Source organism: Notamacropus eugenii, chromosome 3, assembly GCF_028372415.1.
Source record: "Notamacropus eugenii isolate mMacEug1 chromosome 3, mMacEug1.pri_v2, whole genome shotgun sequence".
Taxonomy (NCBI): domain Eukaryota; kingdom Metazoa; phylum Chordata; class Mammalia; order Diprotodontia; family Macropodidae; genus Notamacropus; species Notamacropus eugenii.
This window is the reverse complement of record NC_092874.1, coordinates 265,797,736-265,814,424: the sequence shown is the minus strand read 5'-3', so window position 1 is coordinate 265,814,424 and position 16,689 is coordinate 265,797,736. Positions and strand designations below refer to the sequence as shown.

Below are 16,689 nucleotides of genomic sequence, written 5' to 3'. Positions count from 1 at the left end.
GTTTGCATTTCTCTCATGATGGCAGGCCTTTAAGGTTTGCCTAGAGTGTGTAGAGGGGCAGTTATAGCCATGATCATATAGCTTCAAGTCAACCTTAAGGGTCCTAGAGGTGACTTAATAATTTTTTTTTCTGTTGGGGTTAAATACACTATTACTGCTCATTTCGACACCTCTTGAAACTCTGTGGTATGGTTTGATTTATATAATTCATTGATAATAACACTATTAGTTTTTTTAATCAATTTTATTTGATCCACAGTTCCAAATTCTCTCACTCCTCCTTTCCTTTCTTCCTTTCCTTGAAAAGGCAAGAAAAACCAAGCCCATTACAGAATCATGCAAAACAAATTCCCACATTAGCCATGTCCAAAAATAATAAAGGAAAAAAAATATATTTCAATTTGTATGCTGTGTCCACCAATTCTTTACCTGGAAGTGGATAGCATGTTTCATCATGAGGAGTTTGAATTGTGGTGCATCATTGTGTTGCCCAGAATTGCTAAGTCTTTCAAAGTTCACTATCTTTAAAATATTATTATTATATAAATTATCCTCCTAGTTCTTCCTTTTCATCACTTCATGTAAGTATTCCCATCACCAGTAATTCTTTTAAAAATATTTTTGCTTTATGGAATAAAACAAACACTTCCATACCACAGTATAATAAGTACATGAAACTGCAAATGTGCCAGGCACAGCTTGCTGTTGCTTTCAAACATACAACAAAATTATCATGTAAATTTCTTTTCTTCCTCCCTGTCCTAGAGATGATTACCATTAGACACAAATAGTGTATATATGTAAAATTATTCTGTACATACTTCTATTTGTCAAAAATTCTTTTTCTAGTTGCAGATAGCATCTTTCTTCATATGTCCTTTACAGTTTTTCAGACAAAACAACTTATGCTCTCAAAGTCACTCTTAAAACAATATTGCTGTTCCTGTATATAACCATTAACTCATAAAGATAAAATGTCAATTAAAAGGGAGGGGAAAAACAGGAATAAAAAATTCTAAAAGTCCACCCATAAGCCCAGGTCACATTTTCCCAACAAGGCACACGGTGCATTATGTGTTTGTGTGTAGTGTGGTGTGTATGTGTGTGTGTGTTGAGGAGGAAAAGAGAGCAGGAAGTGAGCCCAAACTTATAGAGTGAGGCACATGTGCTCAGGACAGCTCTTGACTCGTGACTGAAGGGCATGACTTCTCTGATCTCTTTAGGGGTCTGTATATATCACATCACCCTTGCATAGGCAAAAGCACTTTTTTCTAGTTTGCCTTTGTCCTGGTCTTCACAGCTTTCCTACCATCCAAAGCCTTTTTTCTGCCACTTTCAGGAAGCTGGATCAATACTAGTACCCTCTAACATACAACATTTTTAGGGTACTGCAAAAGTTATTTTTTCCCTAGCAAAAATCATCATACTATCAAAGCTCCCAGCAAAACAACTGCAAAACCTATCTTTTCCCTCTCCTTCAACTTCTCAAGCTATAGAGGGAAATAAAAATTGAGAAGTTTCCCCTTGTTCCAGTAATAGACAGTGTCATGTTCATACAGACTCTTTGTGCCTGACCTGTGGTAGAGCCTTCTTAGCTTATACTGATCTGGTCAACCACAATTGCATGAACTGTACCTTGACTCCAACATAGTGATCTCATTTGAGTCCTCTTCAAGAACCAAGGCCAACAACCAACCAAGATGGAGCTAAAGGGTAGTAAACTCAAGTAGCTCTTCAGTTTCCTCTAATCAACTTCCAGCCCTCCAATAGTTACAACACTTTCTTCCAATCAAAAATTTTCCTATATCAGCATCAAAGTTTTCCTGTTAATAAGCTACTGCATTCTATTTTCTACAAGTAGTTTCTTTCTTTTCCTTCTAAATGTCCTGTCCCTAGATTTTTCCAACTCCTGTGCTCAGCTTCTCATTTCCTCCTCATTATGTTTAGTGAGTCATATTCACCTTATGAAATGAAACTCAAAAAATCTACCTTTCTTTCAGACATGACCCCACAGTCTTTATATAATTGGCCCATCATCTCTGAATCCTTATTTGACTTTCAGTGTCTCAATGATAACCATCCAGTCCTGAGAAAAGTCATATGCAAATAAGCTGATGGATAATAAAATATTGTATCTATCTCCACATTCAGTCAAGGCTTTTTACTGTAAGAGAGAATATTTTCCCTCTGATTCTCTCAGAACAGTCTATATCTCTCCTTCATCACTCTTATCTGATGGACCAAGTTTCTTCTCAAGCTGAATTTGTATTGCTTTCAGCAACTACAATGTCTTTATACCAAATGTCTTTCATATCTTATGAAAGGATCATAGATCTGACACTCACAGAAACCTTAAAGGCATCATCATCAATCTATCATCATCATCCTCCTCCTCATCACAACAAAGACATTTATATTGCACTAAGCACTTTACAATTATCTAATTTGATTCTTACAATGGCCCTATGAGGTACCAGATGATAGTATTATTAGTCTTACTTTAAAAATGTAGAAACAGAATGCCAGGGAGGGTAATTGTTACACAGGCAGGTTTTCTCCATTGGGAGAAACACAAGAGTTGGGTTACGTTAGCTGAACTATGTTAATTTGTGATGGCCCCAGCTTCCTCAGTATTTTGTCATAGACCATCCGGTTTTAATAAGAGCTAATGAGAGGGATCTAAAGCAACTGAATTGCATTCATCAATAATTAACTTCCTCTTCCTTTATTTTGCCTAACTAAACATAGACTAAAGGATCACATTCAGGCATCCTGGCACTTGAAACACAGTGCAGGAGAGAGTACATCAATTATCTCAGAGAATGAAATCAATGAAGTCCAATATTTTTGTGCTGGATCATCCTGGTAAATTGCCTAAATTCTCCAATTTCACTTTCACTAGTGTAAGCATAGTTGAATGAGGGCAGAAGAGTCCAAAACTTTTTGGTATGATTCTTCCCAGAGACAGCATGATGTTTAAGTTCAGGTTTTAAAACTTGCTGGCGATTAGAGCACGTCACTATCTCTCAGAGCTTTGCTGTCCTCATTTGTAGGTGGAACTTAAAATAATTTAGTTGTTTCCCACACTGGTGAGGAGCTTTTGTGAGGAAGGTGATATTTAAACTTGAAAGCAAGCCATAAATGATTTTCTATTTATGGATAAGTGAGTTATGGATAGATTAGTGGATTAGTCAAAAAGGCCAGAGTTCAAACTTCACTACTGGTACTTATTAACTGTTTTAACTCGAGCAAGTCACTTAACTTTTCAAGTTGCAATTTTCTCATCTATAAAATTATTAGGTGATAATACTAATATGTAGCATTCATATAGTACTTAGAGGTTTGAAACGCACTTTACAAAATATCTCATTTTATCCTCACAGCAACCCTGAGAGGGAGGTATTATTGTCTCCATGTTACAGATGTTACTGTCTCTATGTTACTGATGAGGAAATTGAGGTAGACTGAGATTAAGTGACTCAACCAGATTCATACAGCTGCTTAATATCTGAGTCTGTATTTGAAATCAGGTCTTTTTTACTCCAGGTGCAGAGCTCTATCCACTGCACCGCCTGACCTATTTTACAGATGAGTAAACTGAGAATGATTCAGTGGAAAGGAAACTAGATTTGTAGTCAGAAGATGTGAATTCAAATCCTGCTCTGCTTTTTCCTACTTGTGTGATCTTGGCAAGTTACCCTACTTCAATGGGCCTCAGTTTCCTCATTGGTAAAATGGAAGGGTTAGACTAGATGACCTCTAAGGACCGTTCCATTTCCAAATCTTTGATCCTACAAATATCATAGAAGTAAAGAGACTCTCTCGAGGTCCCAGTATCAGAGGTGGTCTAAAGGTCTTTTGACTCAAGTGCAGTGCTCTATCACCTCTGACACTTACTGTGTGACCTGGGGAAAGTCATTTCGCCTCTAACAGTTAAAATAATTTATTTGTCCAAAGTCATTCTTAAAACAATATTGCTGTTACTGCATTCAACATTCTCTGGTTTTGTTCATTTTACTCTTTGTTATTTATGCAAGTCTTCCATGTTTTTCTAAGATCATTGAACTCATCATTCTTTACAGTGCAGCAGTATTCTATCATAGACATATACCACAATTTGTTCAGCCATTCCCCAATTGATGGACATCCCTGCACCTCCATGAGATTTATAGAATCATAGATTTAGAGCTGGGAGGGCCCTGAGAGACTATCTAGTCCAATCCCTTCATTTTAAGAATGAGGAAACTACAGTCCAAGATCATACAAATAATAAGAAATAGTTAGGATTTGAATTTACATCCTCTGCCTGAACGAGTCTACAGTTGCAATGTTATTGAAAGTCCTCAAACACAAAGGATAAAGAATACTTCTGACCCCATAGAGGCTGGCTATGGGATCTAGGGTTTTGCTCTCCTGTTAAGGCATCTGTTTAACGTCAGTTACTCAGGATTGAATGTTTTTGCTTTAAATTGAATTTTCTGGACGAACTGTCCACTTAATCTAGATCTGTTCCCTGCTTAACTTGCCTATGTATTTCTGCTTTCTCTGCACTGGGGACATTGTAGAATTTTAAATACTATTGATTGATTTAAATGGCAAATAATTATTGCATACCATATTCTTAATAATAACTTAGTTTAGCTATACAAATGTTTTGAAACCTGAAAAGCAGAATTTGGGGATAGATGTTGTGACTTGATTTTTAAATTAGAAAGTTTGATCTTAACTATGGTGATAGCTATTTTTTTTCTTTTGGTTGCTTATCTGAAAATCTCAATGAAAAGTGAAGTGAAGCCATTTATTACACAGCCAACGCACTTTAAATAAGAGAATTTGAGTTGAACTCATAAATCATGCTGTGGCAGCAGTGATATGGAAATTTTTCAAAGACCATATAAACCCAAACAATTTTTTTAAACAAAGAAAGCCAAATTTTAACAACCAGGTTTCAAATGGAACAATTTCTATTTTATTATTTCACTAGTTTTATTTGTTTCTAAAAGTTCAAAATAGAAAATTCCACCTAAAGCCCTTAGCTACACAAATCAAAATTTAACATCACAGCCCTAAAAAATTGAAGAGCGATATAATTTCATTCCAAAAATGTCCAAACAATGAGTTTTTGGAGAAAATAGTGTCTGTTTTTTATTTAAGTCTCCATATGTGACCAGGGAAATAAATATTTTATATTAGGATGAACTTCGTAAAGGAACAAAGGTTGTGTATGGTATTCCTTCATCTCTTTTCACTAGGACCTTACCGTTATACCATCAAATTCCAATTTTTGTTTATTTGAAATGTTGTATTTCAAGTGCCCGTTATTCCTTCCCTTTTGGGCCATTTTCCTTTTTTTTTTAAACTCTCTTCATTAGTTGGCGACCTTTCAAATTCACATTCTAACCACTTTACTTTTAATTATTTTTCCAATTTTAACAACGCACATCTCTATATGAAGCATCTTATGTCAACTCTGCCTTCTAGTTTAGTACCCTTTGATGGGCCTTAAAGTTTGATGTAAATCTGTTCCCCTTTTATTTCCTTTTTCCCTTGTAAATTGTGTTTCATTTCATTCTGCAAAGCTGGTTCTGATTTAGATTTCATTTATTTATATTTCATTGTTTTCACCTTCTAAACTTTTTTTTTGGTTTCATAACTTTCCATTTTTCAATTCTTTCCAATTGCTTGTAGTACTTCCTTATTTTTTAATTTATTTTAGATTGTGTTATTATGCTGGACTTCTTTTTTTTGAGGATTCTTTTTTTCTCTTTGCCTAGCCCATAAGAGGTAGTTTAACTCTTGCCAAAATGTGTGGAAAAAAATGTCTTAAGTTATTCAGATTCCTAATCCATATGATGCCAAAATATTGGGATATTTAATGATATAACAAGGAAGGAAACAAGTATTTATTAAATACCAACTATGTGCCAAGCACTGTATTAAGTATTTTACAAATGTTAACTTCTTTGATCTTCATAACAGTCCTGTAAGGTAGGTGCTATTATTATACTGACTTCACAGTTAAGGAAACTGAGGCAGATAGAGGTTAAGTGATTTGACCAGATATGTATAGATAGTAAGTTTATGAGGCCAGATTTGAACTTAAATTTTCTGGACACCAAACCCTGCATTCTATCCACTGCACTACCCAACTGCTTCTATGTAGAACACATTTTAAAAAAAAAGTTGAATTTTTAACTTGCTTTCAGATGTGTGAATTCTAAGTGAGAGGATCTGCTATTGATTTTGGCTCTATCACTACCATAGTGACCTTGGAAAAATGACTACCTTCTGGGCTACAGTTTCCCTCATCTATAAAATGAAGGCAATGGTATACACAACTTTTATGATCTGTTTCATCTTTAAATTATGATCTTTAAACCCAAGTAGACACAGGTATAATAGTCAACGACCGACTTGTTTTCTCTGTAACAAAAATCTATTTTCAGGGTTGAAAATTGTATTTGAGAATTGGGGGAAGGGAATAAACATTTATTTAGTACCTACTGTGTGTCTGGCACTTTGCTAAGAGTTTTATAAATAAATATTACCTCATTGATTTCTCACAATAATCCGCATGGTAGGGGGTGTTATTCTCCCCATTTTAATTTACTTATTTTATAGGCGAGGTGACCAAAGGGCCTTTGTTAAACTTGTTGACTTTGCTCTAATGCTGCAGAACTTTGGTGTCATTGGTCTCGGCCACCACTTTGCTGTCTACAGTCCTCTGAGTTCTGGTCATGTAAGGAACTGCTGCTGCTGTCCAAGGCATACCCAAGCTTGAAGTCCTCCCCATTCTCCAGCAGTTTCCATACGTGTTGATCTCTGCTTCTGGTTTGACCTTAATGTTGAGCAGGGCTTCGTATTCCTGTGCCTGGTGCTTCCCCTCTGTTCCTGTCTGCCCCAGCTCTGCTGCCAGGTGCAGCAGGGCTGTATTGATCTGCTCCATCTGAAAAACATAGTGAGTCTCCACCTCCCACAGGCAGTTTTCCAAGTGGCTTTTTAGATTTTGAAGAGAATCCATGTCAATCTCTAAGGACTGGACTGGATGTTCCAGTTTAGTGACAGTGTCTCGTTTGGGCTGTTTCCACCTCCTCAGAACTTGTGGTGATCACCAGAGTGCTCTTTTGGGACCAGGATTTATCAAGCTCCTCTCTGTTCTTCTGAGCCAGAGCATCATACTGGGCTTGGATATCAGCAATGACCTTGCTCAAGTCCTGAGATCTGGGAGAGTCCACATTCACAATCAACCCAGAGTCTGCGATTTGGGATTGTAGAGAATTCACCTCCTCCTCATGGTTCTTCTGTCTCCAGTTGCAGCCTGATCACAATGGTGTCATCAATGACCTTCCAGAGTCTGTGAATGTCACTTTCTACAGATTGTCTCATGGCCGGGTCTGCTTCATACTTGACTTGTCATTATTGATCTGTAGGCTGATTCTGGCATCGTCCACTGAGCTTGTATAGACCTGCACCTGCAGATCCTCAGTTGTCTTGGGATAGTGTCCCCATTCTCTGATCTGAGGTCCTTCTTGTCTATATGCTCCCTGATCTTCCCTTCTAGTTTGCAATTCTCAGTCTCCAGGTTCTGTACCCGCTCCAGAGAGGATGCAAGGTGGTCACTGAGGTCTTACATTCAGGATCCCCCTGATCCCAACCAGTTCCTCCATCAGATCCCCAGTTCCCCAACCATGTGGAAGCTTGTGGAGGAGGCTGTGGAGATTCAGGAGCCAAAGTCCTGCTTATATAGACTTTGGAGGTGCTGCTGGTCCTCCAAACCCTGGTGGCTGAGTGCCTGGACTCAGCCAAGGGAACAGTTGTTGGTGGAGAAGGTGATTGAGCAGGTACTGAAACTTATGATGTTGGTAGAGGAGAGCTGGATGCAATTGGAATAGTCCTCCCCTGATTTTACAGTTGAGGAAACTGAGGCAGGCAGAGGTGTGTGAGTGAGCTAGTGAGTGTCTGAGGATGGATTTGAATTCAGGTCTTCCTAATTTCAAATCCACTGCTCTATCTACTGTGCCACCTAGTCATTTGAACCTATGATTTCATTACTATAGATACTGTCAGTGAAGAACCCCCCTTTACCAAAGCAGATCAGTAACTATTTGGAAGCTCAGAGTTTTAGAATTTTTTTCTCTTATTTTCCAGTTTTAGCATTACATTAATTTTTCAAAAAGGTGCTAAAATATATAGCAGACTTTTTTCTGCCATGAATACTATCTCATTTCTTTGATAAATTTGACATGTACACCAAAGAAAAGCCCTGCCATTAGGGCACTGTCAGATAACAAGTGTGAGAGACTATTTAAAATAACATTAAAGACTACATTTTGACTGTGTAACTTGTTTCAAGTTAAAAAAAAAAAAAGCTAGAACAACGCCTGGTCTTGTTCTCCAATTTTTCACATGAAAAAGAGTTCTCTAACAAAACAGAAGACTGGATCCAATCTTCTGTTTCTGTTTTCTTATCTAATTTTCTATTCCCACTACTTGTTCATATTTTGTTTAACTCTGTTCATACCAAAGGGAAAGCTGGAGAAATGCTGTCAAGCTTTTCATAATTTCTAGAACACCAAACCTACATAGAAACTCAGCATGGATTTGTTGAATGAATGTCAGTTTAATAAGTGAACAGGCATATATTAAGTGCCAGCTTTAGGCATGGCACTGTATTATGTCAGTGATACAAAGAAAGACAAAAAAACAGCCCATGTGCTCAAGAAGCTTTAATGTGGAAAACAACATAAAATAACTTTACAAATAAGCTCTATACGGGATAAACTGGAAATAATCTCATGAAGAAAACACTAGTATTAAGGGAATTCAGGGAAACACTTCTTATAGAAGGTGGAATTTATCTGTGACTTGTAGGAAGTACTAAGCAAGGAGAAACTTTTGGTTAAGTTGGTGATTAAGGGAAGCCAGGAGACAGAGATGGAGAGGAAGAGAATTCCAGGTATGGAGGACAGACAATGAAAATGGTCAGATTGGGAGACAGTGTCTTGTAGGAGGAAAATCCCCCCAAAAGATAGTGTCACTGGAATACAGAAAACCTGGAGAGGAGTAAACCACTGGAAAGGTAGGAAAGAAACAGGTTATGAAGGACTTTAAAAGCCAGACAGAAGATTTTATATTTGATCTTGGAGGTAATAGGGAGTCGAAGTTAATTGAATGGGGTGGGTGACATGCTCAGGCTTGTACTTAGATTTTAGGAATATTAGTTTGTTGGCAGAGTCAGGTATAAACTAGAGTAGAGAGTGACTTGAAACAGGGAAATCAACCAATAACCTATTGAAATCATCAAGGAATAAAAGGATGTAGGTCTACTTCAGGGTGGTAACAATGTCAGAGGCAAAAAAGGGGGTATATTTGAAAGATGTGATAGTAGAACCAATAAGGGTTGGCAAGAAATTGGATACATGGGGTAAGAGAGAGAGGAATCAAGGATGACATCTAAGTTGCAAACCTGAGTTACTAGGGGGATGGTGGTAACTACAACAGTGATAGGGAAGTTAGCAGGGAAAGATGAGTTGCATTTTGGATGTGGTGAGTTGAAAATGTCTTTAGGACACCTGATTCAAGATGTCCAAAATGTCTAATGGTCAGCTGGAGATGTAAGACTGGCATTCAGAATGGATGTTAGGGCTGAGCAAATAGATCTGCAAAGCCACAAGAGCTGATGATATCACCAAGAGAAACAGTATAGAAGGTGAAGAGAAGAGGGTCCAGAAAAGAGTTCTGTGGGACACCCGTGATTAGTAGGAGTCAACCAGTTGAAAATTCATCAGAAGAGACTGAAAAAGAGATGTCAGGCAGGTAAGAGGAGAATCAGGAGAAAATAATGTCATGAAAATAGAGAAAAAAAGAGAATGTCAAGGAGAAGAGGTTGATCAGTACTATCAAAAGCTACAATTGGATCAAAGAGGATGAAGATTGAGAAAAAGCTGTAAGATCTGGCAATTAAATGGTTCTTCACAACTCTGGAGAGAGAAATTTCAAATGAATGATGATATCAGAAGGCTATATCAGTCTATATCAGAAGGATATATTAAGATACATCAGAAGGATGATATCAGAAACAGACTTCAGAGAGCTAAGGGGAGGGTGAGAGAAAATGAAGTGATGGCACCAATTGTAGATGGCCTTCTCAGGGAGTTTAGGCCTAATGGGGGAGAGATAAAAGATGATACGTAGCAAGGATGGACACAGATTAAATGAGGTCTTCTTGAGGATAGGAGATGCATAGATATGTTTTTAGGCAGCAGGGAAACAGCCAGGAGACAAGGAGAGACTGCGAGAATGGGGATCTGCTTGAGAAGATGAGATGGAAGTGGATTACAAATGAATGAATGAATAGGGAGGCAATGTAAAGTGGAAAGAGCACCATCACTAGATTCAGAAGATTTGATTCAAATTCTTTCTCTGATGTTTATATATCTGTGATCTGCAGTTCACTGAACTTTCCCATAACTAAGATTTCTGATCTGTAAAATGCCAAGGTAGTGTTAGATGTTCTCTGAGGTCCCTTCTGCTACTCTCTGAATGTATGAATGAATGAAATCAAACTGGCAGCCTTTTCTTACACTAGTGTCAAATATGTATCCCCAGTTTGGCTAATTGTCCAGTAGAACATAGATGCATAAAAACATTATTTCAATCCATATGTGTATCAATGAAACTTAGAAGAAATATTCATATTGTATAATGACAATTATACATATATATACATACTAGTGTGTTTATACACCCTAAAATTAATCAAATATATGGAAATTGATTTGACTAAATGTGAGGCTAATAAATAGGAGGCTACCTAATTCCTTTTCAGGCATGAATCACCCGGGTTGGTCATTTGCACTGACCAACTTAACCACAAAATTTCCCCTTGCTTAGTACTTAATCCTCATGTATTTTGATATAGTTAATTATATAGTTCAGGGTCAAATGTAGAATATAACCCTTGAGAACATATTTCATGAATGGGAAATAAAAGTTTATCTTACAATTTTCAAAATATTGCTATAATAAAACATTACTAGAATAACAAGGAAGAAGAAAAAGGAGAAGTAGAAAGATGAGGAGAAGATGAAGCAGAAGCAGAAGAAGAAGCAGAAGCAGAAGCAGAAGAAGAAGAAGAAGAAGAAGAAGAAGAAGAAGAAGAAGAAGAAGAAGTAAGAAGAGGAAGAAGGAGAAGGAGGGGAAGGAAAAGGAGAGGAAGAGGAAAAGGAAGAAGAAGAGGATGAAGAAGGAGAAGAGGAAGAAGGAGAAGAAGGAGAAAAAGAAGGAGGAGGAGGAGGATTAATCACAATTACTTATCAGCTAAAAACCAAGGGTAGGGAAGCAAAGGAATATGAAACTATTATGTGTACTGCTTTGAATAGTCAAAAGTGTCTATCCAGTTTATATAGACTTTCGTGCTTAAATTCTATACATTGACATCATTGTTTTAGAGAACTCATTGTCTGGCAGAGGAGATGCGGATTTTGTGTTGCATAGCTGTAACATTTTTTTTTCAAGCAGGGCATCTTTATAGAGAAGAGCCCTTGGAGAAATTTTGGAGAAGAGAAAATACAGTATGCAAACTTTCCTATTAGACTGTGATCTCCATTAGATTGTAAACTCTTTCAGTAGATGAGGAGCTCCCAGGGGGCAGAGATTGTCTTTGACTCTTTGTGTATTCTCAGCACTTAGCACAGTACCTGGCACACAGTAGGCTTTTAATAAATGTTTATTGACTGGCTGAGCTATTAAGCATTAATTGATCATTAAGAACATCACTTCTGGTCAAATTCTCAAATGCTATTGACTTTAAATACATATTTCTCGGATTTTCATATTACTTGATAAAATAAAATAAAGGAAAAAAAAATCTTTTAAAATTAAATCCCTAGGAGAAAGTTATCACTGAAGGTATGAAAGGAGGAAGGAGATGGATTGCTAAAGTAATCACAATGATACAACTAGCAAACTGAGTCAGATTATTTTTTAAGCATGTAGACCTAGCAAAATTCAGATAAAAACGGGTAAAATTTTTGTTTGTCTTCTCTTGTTATCTTTTTCTTACACACACAAATCTTTTAATTTTTTTCTTAATCACTTATTATATCTTTATCTTCACTGGAATTATTTGTGTCTATGGCTTAGCACTCTTACTTGATTGTGTGTTCATCCGTCGTTGCCGAAGAAGACCATGCCACCACAGAAATGATGACATGACTTGCACTTGATTTTGTTCTGAGTGACGAAGGGTTGTGCAGGTCACCACCCTCACTTCCCCTCCAGTCATCTGAATCCAGTGATGTGATTAGAAGCTACTTGAGGACAAAGGAAATTACTTATTTAAAGGCACTGTGACTCAGTAAAAAAAAAATAATGAGTTAGGGAACTTGGGATTGAAATCTGGCTCTTATCTTATTACCTAAGGAAATAAATCATTACTTTTTCTTTGAGTCTCAGTTTCCTCCTATGAAAAATAGGGATAACAAATGGTTAATGTAGTCTTTTGTATTGTTTTAAGGAAAATATTTTTTAAAAATTAATACATTGTATAAATGTATGACTATTAAAGGTATTTGCTACATGGAAAAGGGGCTAGAAAGTTGACCTTGGAATCAGGAAGAGCTGGTTTTCAGTCCCACCTTTGACACATACTGTCTGTGGGAACAATTGGAGTCCGAAGACCAGTATTTGTATCCTGCCTGTGGCACTTACTACACTAGGGGAAATCATTTAGCCTCTAGATTTTAGTTTCTTCAAGGTAAAGATGGTCCAGAATATATTTTCTAGCTCTAGATTTATGATCGTAGATGAGTGCTTCTTAAACGGTGGGTTGTGACCCCATATGGGTTCATGAAAAATTTGGCAACAGTGAAAGGTTTTTGAAAAATTAATCCCCCAAATTCATTAAAAGTCAAACATGTAATGAATCTGAGGTGTTTCTGGAAGAACTTGCCTGTATTGTATTGTGCAACTTCACTGCACCCTTAGTTCTGAACATGAAACATGTACACTTTGAACTGCACATGCCATCAGTTCATACAATACCTATGAAGCTGCCACAAGAGAAGGGATCATAATCGGAAAAGTTTAGAAGCCCTGTTCTAGACTATTGTGATGCGTTCTGCATAGCCTCCCTGCCTCAAGGCTCTCATCTCTCTTTACAAAGTAGGGCTAACCAAGTTACTCCCCTATTCAATCAACTCTCTATTGTCTCCAAAATCAAATACAAAATCTTCTATTTTGCTTTGAAAGCCTTTCGTTGCTTGACCCCTTCCCACCTTTCCAGTTTCATACTTTACTCTGTCATAAACTCTGCAGTCCATTAACAATGGTCTCCTTGATCCCCACTCCCAAGCCTTTTAAAAAAATCCATTATCTGGTTTCTATAATGTCCCAGCTAAAATCTCACCTCTGCAAGAAACCTATCGTTATTCTCATTAATACCTTCCATGGTATTATCCTAATTTATCCTGCAAATAGCTTTTTTTTACATAGTTATTTGCATATGATTTCCCCTATGGACTGTGAACTCCTTGAGAGAAGACTTTTATGTTTCCCTTTTCTTTGTATCCCCAGTGATTAGTATAATTCCTGGCACATAAATAGATGCTTGTTGATTCATTAACAATTAACCTTAGTTCTCTGAGGCAACATTTTAAAATCCTAAGTTGAAAGCATCTGTTAATCAACATTGATGGAGGGAATTTCATATTCAGGAGTTCCTTACACCGATGAACTCACAGATCTAGTTAAAAAAATTTATAACAATGCTTTTTAAAGAAATTAACACATAAGTAATACCAATTTTAGTATATATTTTCAGAACTATAAAATAACCATAATACATTTGAAATATATTCTAATAAAAATCTGTACAATATATTTTTAAAAATCACCATAAAACTTCTAAAAAATGCTTATAAATGATAAAACTATCACTTCACCAAGCAGTAATTTAGGTTGCTAAAAGGTACATGGTATTGAGTTTTTCAAATGTAGTTTAAAGTGGTTTATCTCTGGATAGAACCTATAGAATTATAAAAATTAAATGTTTATTTAGAATTAAATAATTCTAAGAATTAATTAAGAATTAAATCAATAGTTGCTAAAATCCAAGCATCAGAGCAACTGGGTGGCACAGCAGATGGAGTGCTGGGACTGAAATCCAGAAGACTCATCGTGTGTTCAAATCTGGTCTCAGACACTAGTTATGTGACTCTGGGTAAGTCACTTAATCTTATTTGCCTCAGTTTCTCATCTGTAAAATGAGCTGGAGAAAGAAATGGTAAACCTCTCCTTGTGTCTTTGCCAAGAAAACACCAAATAGGGTCATGAAAAGTTGGACAGTACTGAAAGGACTCAGTAGTGACAACAAAGAACCAAACCATAAAGCCTTCCATGGGTGACATTCACATGAACTGAATAAGCAGTATAGTGATCAAGAAGCTTTGAAACAGATGGATGCTATATGGATTTGTTTTTGGAATTTGAAGGGTATATAACGGAAATTCTAGATCAGGTCTTTGGCATCAGTGATTATAGAAGGATTATCCTCAGGCAATCCTAAGATCATCTGTTACTAGGGGTCACTTTCCTGCATAATTGGAGGGAATTTTCACACAAGAAATCCTTGGCATGGATGAAATCATAGGATCTGACCCAATGCAAATGTAAAGCCTCTAGCCTTGCACCTTATAGATACTTAATCAACATCTTAGCTTTAAAAAATGACTATTCATAAATATGCTGGCTAAGTTTTTATTTTTTGTTTTTTTAATGATACTCAAGAAATTCATACGTATACAAAAAAAAAACTTCATAAGAGAAGAAATGAAAGATAGAAAAAAAAGTTATTTGTATGACACGAGAAGGTGTGGGTTCATCTTTCGTTGCCTGAAGAAGACCAAGCCATCAGAGAAATGAGGACATGACTTGCACTTGACTTTGTTTTGAGTGAGGGAGGGCTGTGCAGGTCACCAGCCTCACTTCTCCTCCAGAGCCATCTGAATCCAGTGACCAGATATTCATCAGGATGACTGGAGATGACCCAGGAGGAGGCAATTGGGGTTAAGTGACTTGCCCAAGGTCACACAGCTAGCGCATGTCAAGTGTCTGAGGTGAGATTTGAATTCAGGTCCTCCTGATTCCTGCACTGGTGCTCTACCCACTACACCACCTAGCTGGGAAAGTTGTCAATATATTCATATAACAGCATGTTTTCCCAAGGAGAATCTTATCTTGTGAGCAAGTTCTATGATGCTTTCAGAGCTATTTACCCTCCCACAATTGAATATAAAAAATAAATTAGGGGCAGCTAGGTTGCTCAGTGGTTCACTGGCCTTGGAGCAAGGAGAACCTGGTTTCAAATCTGGCCTTAGTCACTTATTTACTAGTCGTGTGACCCTGGATAAGTCACTTAACCCTGATTGCCCATGAAAACAAACCAAAAATTTAAAGGAATTCCAGTTTGGTGGAATAATTCCAAGCAAAGAGGGAAATCTGGTACTTTGCCATAAAATTATATGTGTATATACCTATTTATGCAGATGTTTAATATCTAAATGCCTATGTTTAGCTGTTAGTCCATCTAAGTCTAATCAAACCTATATTAAATAATATAATTTTAACTTTTTTGGATTCCTCATTTTACAATGACCCATTGATATAATAGAAAATATAAAGAAAGTAGTTGCTAAAAGCAGCTTGTGCTGCAATAAGGAAAAAAAAACACTTGAAAGTGGATAGTAAAAAGAATTTTCAGTGGAGAAGTGGAGAGCTATTGAATGATAATACGGAGTCATTCAGAGAATGAAATACTGTATTATGTCTTCGTGATAGTTCTTCAAATTGTGAAGCAGTAGGTCTTTAACTTAGTACTCATTTCTTATTCAGTCAAATTATTGAAAGGGGAAAAATCTTTCTTATTTATTAAAAGGATAAGTGGATAATCAGTGATCTGTTCCTTTCTTGCAAAGCTTTTTATACATATGAGGAGTGGGGAATTGCCCCAGTTTTACCCTATTTGTTCTCCTTAGCAAAGCAACTGAGGGACATTGGTATATTTGTCCACATCTCCATTTGTGAAGTGCAGGGGAGGCTCAGGCTATGCTGTCGTAAGTATCTTTCCCAGAGCCTTGTACCAAAGGGTCCAAGGATGGGGGCAGAGAGGAGGAGGATGGCCCTTGAATCATACATGTGGCTGTGCTTCTAATTCTGAATTTACCACTAGATAGCTATGCAATCTCTGGGCCTTAGCTTCCTCATTTGCCATTGTACTAGATGCTGTCTTAATTCCTTCCCATTTCTAAATTTCTATGAATCTTACATTTTAAAGCAACATCCTGGCTTCATGATCAATTTACATAAGAAAGCCATGCTTAATGGTGTGCAGCAGTGTATTTATCTCATTCCCTATCCCATTTACAGCTGGTGTATTGCTCATAGCAACACTTATGAAGGCACTATCATAGAAAATTCCCATCGTTGATAGAGGGATTCTGGTTTCTCTCATTACCCAGAGGGGAGAGAGAATGTTTTTACCACTCTGTTTCTGAGGGTTTGAAATGTTGCATGCCCTTGCAGCACTAATCCATTAGGAATTTCTTTCTGCTGTTTTTAGCTCAAAACTCCCATTGGATACTTGTGACAAAAAAAAAAAGTGTTTCAATTTCCTGAGAAACTGAATTGAGG

The 16,689-nt window shown here is 36.9% G+C and overlaps 1 pseudogene; it reads right to left on the bottom strand.

The window, feature by feature from the left end:
- Positions 1-6,664: 6,664 nt before the first annotated feature.
- On the bottom strand, positions 6,665-16,480 carry LOC140532041 (keratin, type I cytoskeletal 18 pseudogene; annotated as a pseudogene).
- Between the last annotated feature and the right edge of the window lie 209 nt (positions 16,481-16,689).